Source organism: Sciurus vulgaris (assembly GCF_902686455.1).
Source record: "Sciurus vulgaris genome assembly, chromosome: 14".
In the NCBI taxonomy this organism is placed as follows: domain Eukaryota; kingdom Metazoa; phylum Chordata; class Mammalia; order Rodentia; family Sciuridae; genus Sciurus; species Sciurus vulgaris.
The window spans coordinates 48440144-48455521 of record NC_136475.1 but is presented as its reverse complement, the minus strand read 5'-3'; the positions used below and the strand labels follow the sequence as shown (position 1 = coordinate 48455521).

Genomic DNA, 15378 nt, shown 5'->3' with positions numbered 1-15378 from the left:
CCCTTCTGCTAGTTGGGTGTATGGTGTCTGAAGGCACTGCCAACATTTCATTTTGATTCACAGAGCTCGACTTTGTTACGAATTGAGGATGCTGACTTCATAATGCATTCAGCTATTCTTGCTGTGTTGTATTCTCAGGGAAGAGGGTATTGAAGTGGGATGTTCCCCTGTCTTCCTTGACCTCATGAAGTTTCTTCACCCCTTGGGAAGCTTTCTCTTCAGTTTGCATCTCTGGTTTTTGCTTTTAGTTTATAGTGTTTTCTAAATCCAGATGTGCCACTTGGGGGCATTAGCACCAAGAGTGTCCGGGCTTTGGGGCATTATGAAATGAGATATGCATTGCTGATTTGTTTTCAGAAGGGTGAGAGCAAATGTAAGAGGGACTTGGGGGACTGTTCCTGTGGTGCTTTTCTCTGACTCCTTCTGACTGAGGGAAGCAACACCAGGGTGATGAGTCCCATTCAGGATTGCCCTCTATGCTGGTTGGAATCTGCTCCCAATGAAAGGCCAGGAGCTGGGTAGAAGAAATGCACACCACATAGGGTCTTGTGGGGGGCCCCAGCTCCTGCACACCCAGAGCTAATCCTCATGTAGCCTTCACTCTATACCAAGCATCTTTGGGAGAGCTGACTTCTGTCCCCACTTCATACCTGTGACAATACTGTAATCAGGAACTGTTGTCTTTCTCTTTATTTTACTGGTCAGGAAATTGAAGAGTGTGGCTATGTGACTTGGCCAGGTTATAAAGCAGAGGTAGGCTGCCTGGCACCAGAACCTAAAGTCTAACCACTCTGCTATGCCTGCAGCCTTCCTGCACCTCACCCTGTGGCACTAAAGGGAAAAAACTAGTAAGCAACATGGTACATGCTAAAATGTACTCTTTTGACTGACAAGACAGCAGAGCTATTATGTACATGAGACCTAATTTTCATTTTTCTTTGTTTATGCTGATTCTCACTACTCATTTCCTGAGACCATCTTGGGGTCCGTGGTACTCTATTTTTTATTTTCTGACACTTGCCCCCAAATACAAAGGTATAATCCTTTGGCATAGAAAAGTTCTCTCCATAAAATAAACACACTCACAATGAAGTTGAATGTATAATCGTGGCTTCATTAGTAATGTCTATATTCTAATGGAACTATTAAGTTCATATGATAAGAAATAACCAGAAAACAGACGTTTGAAGCACCCTATCCTCTATGTAAATTCAGTCTTATACAGTATACCAGAAGATGCAAAGACGGAATACTTGATTGAGCATTTGGGACTTTTATTTTATGAAAATTAAGTATTATAATATTCATTCTTCTAGTTAATATTTATTGATCTTAACTGTGCATAGAGAATGATGCTAGGTGAGGGAGGCAGAACATAGGATGATACATAAATCAGGGGTCCTTCTTTAGGGGTATTTAGACTAATTGGGGGAAATAATAGAGAAAGAAGACCCAGAAAACAATAGATTGCAAGTCACGGGAAAGTAAGTATCACAGATCACTATAACCACAGCCTAGGGATTTCTCTGAAGTCAAATGGTAGGGAAAGGGAGAAGGAAGGAGAATGACCATTTGTGATGAAACCAAGCTGTTTCACGTGCTTAGCTGCTTGTGTTTCTCAGCCTTACAAGGAAGACACACTTATTTATTTATTTTAGAGATGATGAAGCCAGTGGATCCCAGAGAGTACCTGACTTGCCAGGTGAACAGTCCTGTCTTCCCATGGTTCACCTAAACAGTGGCAGATTTCAATTGTGAAGTTCCTTGGAAGAAGAGGACTTGAGCAATCAAGAAAGAATGTGCGTTGGGTATAGTGGCGCATACCTCTGATACTCACTACTTGTGAGGTTGAGGCAGGAGGACCTCAAATTCGAGACCAGCCTCAGCCAATTAGTGAGGCCCTAAGCAAAATAAAAAATTTATCTTGAAATAAAAAATAAAAAAAAAGGGCCGGGGGTGTGACCTAGTGGTAGGGGGCTTTCCTAGCATGTGTGAAGTCCTGAATTTAAACCCCATTACCCCACAAAATAGAGAATCCCCAGTATACACACAATAGAGAACATGTGGACAGGAAGAAATTAGGCACACTCCTGGAAGAAATTTGTACAAATGTAATGAAGGACAGATGATCACTCACACATTCAGACTGAGAAGATGTAATGGTAATAAGTATGTAGCTAGAGATAATATTAGGAGGTGGGAAGCTAAGTATACATGAATATGAATTTCTTATGTTCTCAATCGTACTTTTCTAGATTGAAAAATCATATTGCTACATTCAGTCTAGAACATAGCATCAGTAATATTTTAGCTCCACATTAGATTTGTTAAAATTCTTTTTTATATTAAGATCCTTTTTTTATATTGAGATGGATGCTGATTTTGATGACATTAGTCTAAAGTTGTAGCAATTATGTTATTTTTATGAAAATTTTCATGCTTTTGAAAAAAAAGATGTATAGGTCACGTTAAGAAATGAGCTTTTCTCCTCCCAGTCATCAAAATACATTTACTGATTGTTCTTTGGTGTAAATACGTGAAGCAACCCCAAAACTTGCCTTGTTCTCCTACTGTCCCCATCATCACTGGCTTGATCTGAGTGTGGTCAAGAAAAAATATTCCTGATGCTTGGGTTGCATTCTGCTGGGGCTTCCGAGGGGACTAGAAATAGAGAATAGCAAGTGCACAGTCTTCTCTCTGGGACATCTATAACTTTCTAAAAATTCCCTTTGCCTGACTTTATAATGTCACATTCTAAAATATTCAGGTTGCTTTTGTTGTTCTCCCCATGAAAAATTAATGATTGTGAAAGTATTATCATGTTTATTTTAAAGCAACTATTTTCTACATTTTAATTAAAAGTTGTAATTCACCATCTTTTGACCAAGTTATCTTAAATCTTCATCTTATTGGTAATGGGTATTGGGCTAGAATCAGAGAGAAATACAAGCGTTACTTAATGCAAACAGTAAAATCTCAGCATTTCTAGAGATATGGTTCTGTTCATTTCATGTGCCGCGCTAACTCTACCTTTTTAATTAGAAATATCCTCCTGCTTATGCAAGAATACTGGGAAAGGGGCATTGTCTTACTCATTATGTATTCTAGAAGAATCACAGTGGACAAAAACCAGGCATAATATGATGACTGTTGTGTTATTAAAGCACTTTAATAAGGTTACTCCCTCAGTACAGGGAGCTTCTCAGATACCCATTTCTTTTTCAAGAATGGCTGCATCCAGCAGGATGTATGGGGCTCCTCTGGGTAGGCATGAGGTCTCTCTGCATGTATTTTACAGATCTCAACAGGTATACTACCAGGACCAGTTCCTCTTCCTTTTTAGTCCCCTGTCCTACCTTAGGGAGTGATGTCCTAGAAAGTATTGGATTTTCTATTTTAGTCCTATGCCATATAAGAGGAAATAGTTTAAAATAATGATATATCAAGGGAAAGGTTTATAAACAAAGATTCACTACTTTTGGGGCATTTCTATGCAATATTGCCCCTGCTATATTACTTCTGTGTTTCCTCCACCCCCAACTAAAATCATTTTGGTTAGGATTTCAATCTGTAATCATTCTCATTAAAACAAAAACTTTCGTGATACAGAAAGTATCCTTTAAGAAAGAAAATGGAAGGAGCAAGAGGAATGGAGGCAGGGGAGGAGGGAGGAAAATAAGAGAGAGATGAAGGAAAGGAGGAAGGAAGGAGAAAAGAAAGATTTTTTGAAAAAAGGGCCCACTTCATTGCAGCAGAGCAAAGACTTATCTATATGCATTACTTTGATTTCAAATTATTTTTAGCATGGCTTTTATTGTACTCATTGTTACGTACATAAATCTTTAAAGTAATACGTTTTGTAAGAAATGGTCATAAAAATTTACAGCCAGTAACTTTTCCCCTGTCCCTTACAATGATATTCTACTAAAACCATTAAATGGTTCTCATTAATGCCCTTTAAATGATTGTGTAATGACCCACAATCGCTTGTAAGTGAACAACCATTAAAGAATTACCAGTTCTTAGCATGCTTTTAAGTACAGCTTAAATACATGGGAGGTAACATATAATATATTAGAAAAAGTATTAAATTTGAAATAGTAAAAACACAACCATCACAAAAGAACGAGTAGGTGTGCAACTTTACCCTGCAATGACCACGGTTCCCACCGAACACATTATTACAGTCGATTTTTACAGCATTTGTTCTTTGTCTGCATTGAATCTTTTCCTTTTTTTCTGGGATTAAAAATAATAATAATAATAAAACCTGCCACAACAGGAGTGAAAGTGCATATAAAAGCAAATGGGGAAAATAATTAAAGCCATGCATAAGAGACATCAACCTATCTCAACAAAAGTGAACAATCCGTTCCTCAGACATTTTGTACAGGAGGGCGAATATTAATTTTTCCCCCCAACCCATGTGGATATTTGACATGAGATAGTCTCAGCATTTGGATGCTTGTGTTTTTTACACATCGAGGTATTCTGCATTGTGGGAATATGGTTAAAGGTAGTGGTAATAAAAAGGCTCATGGAAGGTATGCAATCAGATTAATCCCTAGCTATTCCAGGCACATTTGGCAACAAGCTTACTTGGCCATGTACCATTGGGCATTTGATTTACCCTAACCTACAAATATCAAGACTCTGGTGGCATTAGTTTCGAAAGCATTTTCACATCTCCCAGACCTTTCACAAATACCATTTATGGTGGCAAAAGAACTCAGGCCTCAGAAACCTTATCATCAAATACTGCAGGACACTGGTTGTGCATGAAGTCAGATTCCGCAGCAGGAAGAGAAAGCCAAATGTATTAGCTTTTCACTTGCATCTGCTTCCTTTGAAGCCATTTGTGTAAGAGAGAAGGAGAGGCAGGGCACAGGTAGCATTGGCTTTGGGACCAGAAGGTACATTTTTATAAACTCAAGGTTAACATTGAACTCCCCGCTTCCCTGTAGCTGGCATCTTCTTTGGCACCCCTGGATTGGTAACACTTGACATTTTCTGCTCTCTAACAGGCTCTGCTTATTCCTCCTGTCTGTTGCTTTTCTATGTGAGAAAGGAGACTGAGCAGGGAGGAGAGTTCTAAATTAATGAATGGTGACATGACTTAGGAGGTATTTGGAATTATTTCCCTATACCATTAAAGTCTCAACTTAGCTCCCACGTCCCCTGGAGACCCTTCTCTTAGGCCATATTGCTGTTCCCATAACACTTACCAAACACCGTTATAAGATCCCAGAGGGCAGGAACCCTGTTGGTCGCTTTCACATCCACATCCCTTGACCCATTAGGGCTGAGAGATTCCAGGCTCTTAAATACAGGCCATGAAACATACCCAGAAAGGTCATCAAATATGTTCAGTTGGCCAACTGTGGCTCCATAATTCTCAATAGATGGTTATTTAAAAGTAAAACAAAGTTGGAACTTTAGAAAGTAGAAATCAAGGCCTGCCATGAGCAAGATGAGTCTCTGGCCTTCCCCAGTTTTTCCCTTTCTGCACTCTTTCCTTTTTTCCATGTTGTTCCATCTTCTTCTCCATCCTCTTTAAATCACCTGTGCTTCTATTATTCTTACCTCTTTCATCCCTCTCTCTACCACAGACCCCTCTTCCCCCTAAAAGCTGGTCTTCAAAAGTTGTTCCCACTTTACATCAGTCCACGGATGGATGTATTTGCATTTTTAAATTTTGTCTTATCATGAAAAAGGAGAGATTCCACCCCCCTCCATTCCCCCTGTGGTTTTCAGCACTGGTGGGCTGTGGGCAGCATCTCCCAGGTATCCAGAACCCTGCCAAAATGGTGGGAAAGAGTGCCAGAAAGAGGTGGTGGTGGGGTTTCAGTTAACTTGAAGATTGACTTGATAAAAGAGCTTTTCCCTTAACTGATGTGTAAAATAAATCAAGCATGGAAACAAAAGTTTTAAAAAAAATAAGAGTACAAAAATAAACCCTTTGTTCTCTCCATATTTTAGCTCTGTGTCACCTGGTATTCACTCATGAAGTCAAGGACCTTCCCTGTCTCTGACCATGAGAACACCCAACCTCTAAATCTCTCCCCTAAGTGCCTGGAAGTGACTGCCACACTGTGTGTGGTTTAAGCCACACCACTCAGCCCCGTGTTCTACAGAGCAGAGGAGCATATGGCTTTGACTGTTAAAAATACTCATGAGTCATGTTGCCCAGTACTGAAGTACAGCCACCTTAAGAGCAATTTTCCAACAGCTCATATTGATTTACAATGTGGAATGAAGACCAGATGAAGTTCCAGGAGGCATTCAGAGGAGACAGAATGCAGAGGCACAAGATGGAATTTGGTCAGGAGGCTGGGTTGCATCTTTCTTCTGGAAAGAGGCATGGAGTGTTGGTAGAATATCAAAGTAAGGGATTCCACTCTACGGTGTCATTTATAGACCTGGCATTCTGTTAAAACATTCTGTAGAGAGAACCTAAGTAGACTTTGAAGCAAGGGTTTCTCTGTTCATTGGCCCAGGCAACTTTGCTCTTCCCCCCATGACAAATAAGAACACACTTTGTTTGGTCCAGAAAGCTACATACTTGACTCCCCATGTTACTCATGGAAGACTCTTATGGGGATAAGTGTTCATGAATTTTTTTTAAAGGATGATTTTGGCGTTTTAGGGAAAAATGTTCAGACTGTAGATCTCTGTTATTATTTTGGTGGTTGTTTTTATGTTAGCATTCTTCAAAGTTTCAGTGGAAGTGCTCCTGAGCATGTTTGGCTTTCTGGGGACAATTGATATGATTTGCCAAACATGAGGATTAAAGCAGCACAGTTAAAATATCTAAGAGGGATGAAAAGGCTCGTTCACAGTCTAAGAGTAGGCAGGCAGGATGACTATAATAGTTTCATGATTTAGAATACAATGTACTATTTGCCCTTTGTTCCTTCTTTCTATTGTAAATTAATCATTACAGGGCTCTCTCTGAAGCTCTTTTTTTTTTTTTTTTTTTTTTTTCTCACTGTGTATCCTGTTTCAGCCTACCCCATGTGGGTAACTGCACCTGACTATAATTTGGGGAACACAAATTGCAGTGGTTCAGCACTTTGTGACTCCTCTAATAAGTGAATGTCACTCCTCTCTTCTGGCACAATTCAATGCAGAAGGGATGCAATGTATCATTAATGTATTAAAAAATGTTGTGTTTTTAGGCTGAATACCTGGAATTAGTTGGGAGTCTGACGATCCAAAACAGACTTTTCTACAGTGCTTAGGAGCCCTGAGGAAGCAATTCTTGTTTAAGCATCTGCGTTATCAGAGCAGCCCGAGTACTTCAAAGGTCTGTGCAGGATGCTCAAAATAGGCACCTTGCCAAACAGAAATTGAAACACATATACGTACTAGACTATTTGCCTTACAGAAATTAATTTTCAGCCAGCAGCACCTAGGATTATTTAATATTTATCTTTAGCTGCAGGAAGATGAATCTATTATTTTATGAGTTGATTTTGCTATTTTACCTGAGTGTTTCAGTAGTTTTTCCAGTAGGAGGTACTTACGGCCTCCCCCTTGCCCTGCTCCTGCCTGTTGCCCTATTTAAAAAAAAAAAATTATATTTAAGGGAATATTTCACTTTATATTACTTAATTTCCCCTGTTGGTTCATGGGGAGAAAAGACCAGGTTCTTTCAATAATCCAAGCAAGTTTTAAGGTCCAGGATTGGATTGGCCTAATGAATAGAATCAGTGAAGGTGTGGAAGAGACATTCTGGATTGGAAGTAAGAAGCCCTGAACTCGGGGGCACCCTCCACCTATGACCCAGGCTAGCTCCCTTAACCTCACCAGGACCTCTTCCTATCCTCCGCTTAAGGAGAGGAGTCAATAGTCCCTGCACAGCCATTTCTCGTAGAAGTGACACCAAGACCCTAGAACGCCTCCTTCCGTTTCCAGGATTCCACAGGGTTGTGTGCTCTGTTGATTGTTTGTGCCTCAGAAATTAAACCACCAGGAAAGGAATATGTCACGGTGACAGATAACAAAATGACTGATAGAGTATCAGGGGGACTTGAGTGTATAAAAAGCCACAATATTGCACAGCACCTTGTAGATGGCGAGTGTCAGATATCAATGGAGCATCGCTGTGCTGCAGCGTCAGCACACTTCCCTGTGACCACAGTGAGAGATGCTAAAATGTCATTTCATGGACCACATTATGTGCTGCTTGCGATGAGCATTCTGGCCATGGTTTATTACGTTTTTGATAAATTGTAACTTCTTGGGTCCAAATTTGGTTAGCTTATCTCTAGTACCATTTAAATATCTTAAAAGACTGAATTTGCCCCAAAGATTTAATCATTATTCAGCAGCAGTCTGTAACCATGTGGTACTAATTTAAATTACTGTAGCAATGGACAAGTCTCTATCCAGAAATTAATAAATGCAATTTATAAGGAATGTTAAGTAACAACTAACAATTTAATGCTTTGTGAGTTTCAGCCAAACTGATTAAATAATTAAAACAGATTTCTAGGGATAGGGGAAGAGATTTTACCATAAAAGAGATAAACAGTTGGGGAATTGTATGCATTCTTTTAGACATTTAAGATAATTAAATCCAAAACCTATGTTAAAATAACACTAAAGGTCTGGTTTAAATCAGAAGTGGGAATTGCCAAGTTAAGAGTTGAACACCATCCTCAATGTCTGCCCCATTGTTTTAAATAAGACCTTTGGGGACTCAGAGCATTGGGTCAATTTATAGAGCAGACTATTGGTGGGACAATATTGGTCTCAAGCACAAATAAATGTATTCAAGGGAACTTCTTTCTCACTGTGATGTTTCCAGGCTTGTGCTAAGTTAAACTGAATGTCTGGAATCCTCTCAAAACTCTTGTTCAAACCTCAAATGTCCCTGTCCATTGTTTCCAAATTCTTATTTTTTTTAAAGGTAAAGAAATTTGAGATCATAGTTGTTTTGAGTAAATGTGTAATAAGTGTAATATGTACATTCATGGGCTTAATATAATTCATTTTTGCTACAAATTGTTGAGTGCTTATATATGTACAGAACAGATATGGCTTTCTGATACAAATATTAATAAGATACAGAAGCATTCTGTTTTCTGAATGAATAATAATTTTGTAGGTAGTAAAAACAGATGGTAACCTCTTTGATAGAAATGACCATGGGTTGCAATAGTATTTATTCCTTTTATGGGTAATTTTTTAGCACTTTGCATAAATGGCTCAAAAAGTGTCCATCAATCATCCTTTATGTTATATCTCCATGAACTGCAGTGGAGAAATACCATTTAACCAGTTGTGCCAGGGTCTCCCAGATTAACCGTCTGAAAGCTATGTGGTAGAAATGTGGAAAATTGTTTTAAAACTACCTTTTTGAGGGGACATAGTAAATGCTAGCTGCTGGTATAATTTTCACTGGCCATCTGTTTGAGAGCCAAGTAGATGCAAATTGAAAGTTCTACTGTACAATAGATTTGGAATTCATTATCATTCAAACTGAACTTATCATACTCCCCTCATAATTTATGTTTCCATTTATGGTAACCAGTTGTCCTGGTGTGCCTGGAACTGAAGGATTTCCTAAGATGTAGATCTTTTAAAGGTTGCTAAAACTGGGAAAGTCCCAGACAAAAATGCATGAATTGATTGCCCTATGTTTGAACAGCTCTTGTCTTTTCTGTCTTGATTGATTATACTTCATCTATTCAGTCCTTCTGGATTTTTCCACTTCTTTTTCCATATCCAGGTTCCTCCACAATCTATCAAGTATTTTACCCCTCCTTCTTCTCATTCTCCAGCAATACTGTGTGTTTGCCTGACCTATTGAAGCAATATTTAAGCTGAACGCCTACCTCCAGTCTTACTCTTACCTCAATCTCTCCTCAACCCAGATTTTAGTGATACTCTAAAATGCCTAATCACTTCATTATCCTTCAGTGTTCATTCCATAAAATCCCAAAGTACATACAGATCACAAAAGGCCTTTCATCACCTCCTTCTTGCCAAGAACACCCCATCCTCACACCTTCTTGAACTCTATTCTCTAGCCATCCAGATCCACTTGGAGTTTCGTATGGATAGAACACTAGTTCATATCAAAGGCTATAATCTTCTTTTTGGAATGCCCTTCCAAGCCCCTGTACATTTGGTAAGCAATCAATTATTTTTCAAGACCCGGTTCAAACATCACATTTCCTTCATGAAATCCTTCCTGCCCACAAATGAAAGGGACCAGGGCTAACTTTGTGCCATGCTGTGCCTGGTACACTCATCTTTACCTGTGAACATATATTGTAGATGTTTGCTTAGCTGCTAGTCTTCCTTCTAGATTATATCCTCTTTTACTGAAAGGAACTTGATTTATTAGTATTTATTTCCAGATTCTGATATTAGATCTGACCAAAGACACTCAAATATTAATGGAGTAAATGAAGAATCTCTCTCTCCCTGAATCATGGAAACTGTACTGAGACAGCAGGGCATTGTGTGCAGTGAATCCCCAATACTCTGACAATGTCCTTCTCATACCATCTGGTTTAAACTTGAGGTCATTATGTACCTACTCATAAATTTTACTGTATACCTTCTATTGGCTTATGAGGTAACTACCAAAAGCAAATTTTATATCTACATATTGGATGGGTGCTTCTTTGTATCCTATTTTTTCCTTTGCTATATCCTCTTTTGATTCAAGTGTAATTCTACCAATTTCCTACCCCCAAATCCATTTCTCTGCCCCACCCTATGTCTACACCTTTATCCATCCAAATTGAACACTGTTTATTCCAGGGCCCACTGTCCTCTGCAGACATGTGCTGAAAATCTTGTTTCCTTTCCCAAGGGATGCCTTTTGCCAATTCTAAGGCAGAAATGGTATCTACATCCCCCATTGATACCTCACAATCGTGTGAGATGTGAGCAGGAGGCATAATTCTGACCAGTAAGGGTCGGAAAATCTGTTAGGAATCTTTTGGAAAAATTTCCCTCTCACAAGAAAGGTACCTAGAAAGAAATAGTCTCTTGTCCTCTGGCTGTTGTTCCATCTACCTGTGAAATCTAGAACTATTGCCACCGTCTTGTAATGCTGAAGGCCTTTCTTTGAATGAAGCCAATGGAGGCCAGCACGGCAGGGAAACAGAGGGAGCCCAATCTTTGCTGCCACTGTGGAATCTCTGAAACTGCCCTCACTGCAGCCCTCAATCTCCTTCTTCCAATCTCGTAATTATGTTAAACATGGCGAAAAGGCTCGTATAATTGGCACATACAGAGTGGCATTGTAATCTGAAAGACTAAGTCCATTTGTTTAATACACACCATATGGTACTTCAGAGGTAAGTATCAAAATGCTTAAAGTATACTTAAAATAAGGGCAGAAACCAAAAAGAACACCCCCCATAAATTTCAATTTTATCATTTGCTCAATATATTTATTGAAAGAATGTATCAATAAAGGAATATTCTGTTCAAGGAGTTATACTAAGTGCTTATAAGGAATATGAACTTGAAGCATTCACAACCCTTCCTATGTGCGCTAGTGGCCTAATTAGTGAGCTGAGGTCATGACCTCAATTACTGTATGATAAAAAAGAAAGTAATAGATATTATAGTAATGATAATAACATAACATTTATTGAGCAATTACTATGCACCAGGCACTATTCTAAGTCCTTGCCAAGGACTTTTTTTTTTTTTACATCAGTTACATTTCTATCTCAAATATTTCCCTCACGGACTACTTCTAAGCATAAAAACACTTACATGTGAGTCTACTTATGTAAGTCTTCCTCACTGTGTGTCATCTTCCCTGACTTTTTTGTTTTCTGCTCAAAATACCACCTTGTTGCTCTTTACCTTCACCAAGATATTTTTAAATTAAGCTTTATTCTTCAGAGTAGTTCTAAGTTCACAGCAAAACTGAGCAGAAAGTGCAGAGTTCCCATAAACCCCATCCCCAGTGGCATTTCCCCACTTTCCATGTCCAGCACATCAGTGGCACCCTTGTTACCACAGATGGGCCTGCACTGTTGCTCACAGTTGCTCACAGTCCACCGTTGACCTTCAGGTTCATTCTCGGTGCTGTGTGTTCTGTGGCTTTGGATGCACATCCACCCTTTCTATGTCATCACATGGAAGAGTTTCACAGCCCTGAAAATCTTCTGTGCTCTGCCTAAACAGCCCTCCCCACTCCCTTCACCCAGTTTTCTGAACAAACAAATAAATGATGCCTTCTTCTGCAAGCCTTTGCTTCTTCATAGCACACTCACTGTTTGATTCACTGAATTTATTTGTATGGCTCACTGTTTTATGAAGCTTCCTTGAAAGGTTGCCGTTGGCCATGATGCTGACCACCCAGTGATGTACTCCTGCAGGTAACTTCTCCTGGCCTCCCCTCACTAACACCATCTCTCCAGTCCCCCCAAGCCAGGACACTCAGGCCCAAGCTTGTCTCTCTTCTTATTCACTTGCTACTTCGCTTATTAATTCTATCTTCAAAGTTTCTGTAGCACAGATTTCTCCCAAGAAAATCTGAACTCCTGCTTTCCCATAGCTTTCCACCATCTCTCCTCAAGGCTACCTTATCAACCTCCTAGCTTATCCTCATGCCCAATCCTCTGCAGTGATGTCAGGGTAGCTTTCTATATCATTCTCTTCTTGGCACTTCCTGTTTGAGATCCTTTAACACCACTTTTTACCTGGAGTGAAGCATCCAAACTCCTTTACTAGGTCTGTGAGTGCCTTCACAATCCCGGAAAGGCATGGCCTTCCCAGTGTACCTAGAGACACGCTCTGTCTTCCACCCAGACTGAAATAGTCTTGCCCCAAGCACATGTTACTCACACAGCTCTGTGACTTTTCCTCGCCAGTGTTCTCCACGTGGAATGTCCTCCCTCTCCTGTCCAGGCAATGAACTTCTGTTACCCCTGAGATACATTACAAATGCTTCCTGCTTGCCTATCGATCTTTCCCAGGCACTACTTTTTTAAGCACATCTCCCTCATTAAAACTAGTGCGTTATTTTGTGAGCTGAAGTGTGAGCTTTTTGAGACAGGGGACTCTACGTTATTTATCTCAGTGTCCCCTGCACCTGATTCGCTTCTGTTGAACTAAAGTTGTTGCAGTGGTGTCCAAAGCATAGTGGAAGCTCTGAAGAGGAGCAGGTAGTTGGAGAGTTCCGTTAATTAATTCATTCATTCTACAAACATATATAGAGGACTTACAATGAGCCTGGTATTCTTGAGAGAACTGGATATAAGAGGGAAAAAACAGGTGGATGTCTTATACTTTGTGGGACTTGAAACTCTGTTGAGGTATAAGACAGGGAGTAATAAGAGCCAGTGATCAACTGGGAAGTCCATGACCGACCCAAAGCACTTAAACATTCAAACTACATTTATAATAGTAGCTACCGATTACCTGCCCCATTCAACATATTTTGGGGCCATATTGGGCAATGGAAACTTCTTTTAAGCTATTGAAAAGGCCTCTTAGTTCCAGGTCTTTTTGAGAAATAGGAAGAGGCAATAGGTCTTGAACCCTGGCAGAAATTCCCTAGGAGTCTTAGTCTGGATGTGTTGATGACAGCACCCAATTTGTCGTACCATCTTTATCCTGTGCTTACAACTTTACATATTTTTCAGCAGCCACAGAGTTGTCCTGAGAAAATGGTCTATTTGTATTCTTTGAAAAGAATAACTTGTGCTTAAGAATTGAAGGTCCAGAAATGAGAGCTTAAAAGGGGGAAAAAAAAACAAAACAAAACTGTGGACTTTCTCACACCAGATTCAAAAGAATGAATGCATTAAAAATAGTTTCTCCAATCATCCTTTTTAAGTAGAAGTAAACAAAGAAGCATGCCATTAATATGTGTCAGTGTGACTAGATGGCAAAAAGCATAATATTTTAGTATTGTAAAGGCATTTTAAGTTCAAACCCCTTGTAAAGAGATGAGGGAAATTCTATTCAGGAATTAGTAACTTACTGAAGGGTGTGTACCTAAATACATTAAAATAGTTAATAGTTGGCCATCTTCTCTGTGTTAGTAACCCAGAGCTTCAAATAATAGAAACAGATTGAGGGCTCTGGCTGACTGGCAAATGGTGTTTTTCCAAATTTCTTTGACCTAAAAAACCAGTTTTTAATGAAGAATAGTGGTGTGCAGAGGTAGCTAGAGATGGGTTTGGGTTGATAGGAGGAGGGTAGGATGGTGTGTGAAATTCATTTAACTCCAACCTGAAAATTAAAGCCTGAGCCTTGTTGAATAATACGTCCTGACCATATGTGGGAGAATGGTACCGTTTACCTATTAATGTATTCGTTCGCCCATTCATAGATTCATTTCCTCATTCCCAATTGCTGAGTCCTTGCTACCCTTTACTTCTGAGCAAAGTACTATGGAGGGTATAATGTTGCAAAATGCTCTGCCCTTCACGGGCTCCAAGAGCTCAGGGTCCCATGCAGGAGCCAGACCTGCAGGCAAATCATCACTGTGACATGCAAACATCTATGTTGTTCCTGAGTAAAGGGAAAGCCACCTGGATTCTGAAGGCAGACTGCTCCAAGTCAAGCACTGTATTAAAAATACTTTACTCAAACAGTGCACTAATAATCCTCTCAAGAATCTTTCTCCCTCAAGCAAAAATAACCTGCTTAGAAGACAGTACGAAGAAGTTCTCTGCTTCTTTGGAAGCTACCCTCCAAGTGACGCACTCTGTTTCTGTTATACTGTTCCCAGAAGGACCAAGGCTCCTGAGTCATAAGATGGCAGTCATACTCTGCAGCCATTGGAGGAGCAGGCATTTCCCTCGTCTGCAAAAGGAGGAATTAACTGCCTGCTCGAATCTACCGTATGTGTGTTGGTTGGGAGTTGTTATGAGACGTACCCCTGACAAGAGCCGAGTTGCCCAGCCAGCCTCCCTCTATCGGATGGGCCAGTGCCAATCATCATTGTTCTTGCAAGGTGATAGCAGGAGTTGTTCCCCGTTAGAAGATGGTGGCATTCTGGCAGGGTCACTGTGGTGTTAAGATGCATAGCATTTGTCAGGTTTGCCTAGGACTTCTGGAGGTTTAGTTATGAAACTTGTTAATTGAGCTATAAATATAGCTGCAGCCTTTGCCTTCCAGTAAGGCAGTGTGTTAATTTGGGTTTGGCAGGGGGATTGTGCAAGCTGCCAATGTTATGTTAGGATTAGTAACGTGCAGTACATTTTAACTCCACTTCCCCATGTGCCACGCTTTCCTCCTCTGTTTGTTATCTTTGTGAGGGAAGAGAGAAGAGGAGAAAGCAAGCTCATCTTCATGGGCCTCTTACATGAAGAATATTTCTCTGTGAGCCTACTTTTCACCCTATAGATCTCCAAGTAGCATTAGGAAGATAAACGAAGAAAATCA

At 39.9% G+C, this 15378-nt stretch overlaps 1 long non-coding RNA gene across 1 annotated transcript in view; it reads left to right on the top strand.

The window, feature by feature from the left end:
- The first annotated feature begins 1670 nt into the window (after nt 1-1670).
- Nucleotides 1671-15378, top strand: part of LOC306644017 — a 130199-nt gene continuing 116491 nt past the window's right edge. Inside the window, exon 1 of the long non-coding RNA XR_013759145.1 lies at nt 1671-1799. This is a non-coding gene — a long non-coding RNA (uncharacterized lncRNA). The remainder of the gene's footprint in view (nt 1800-15378) is intronic.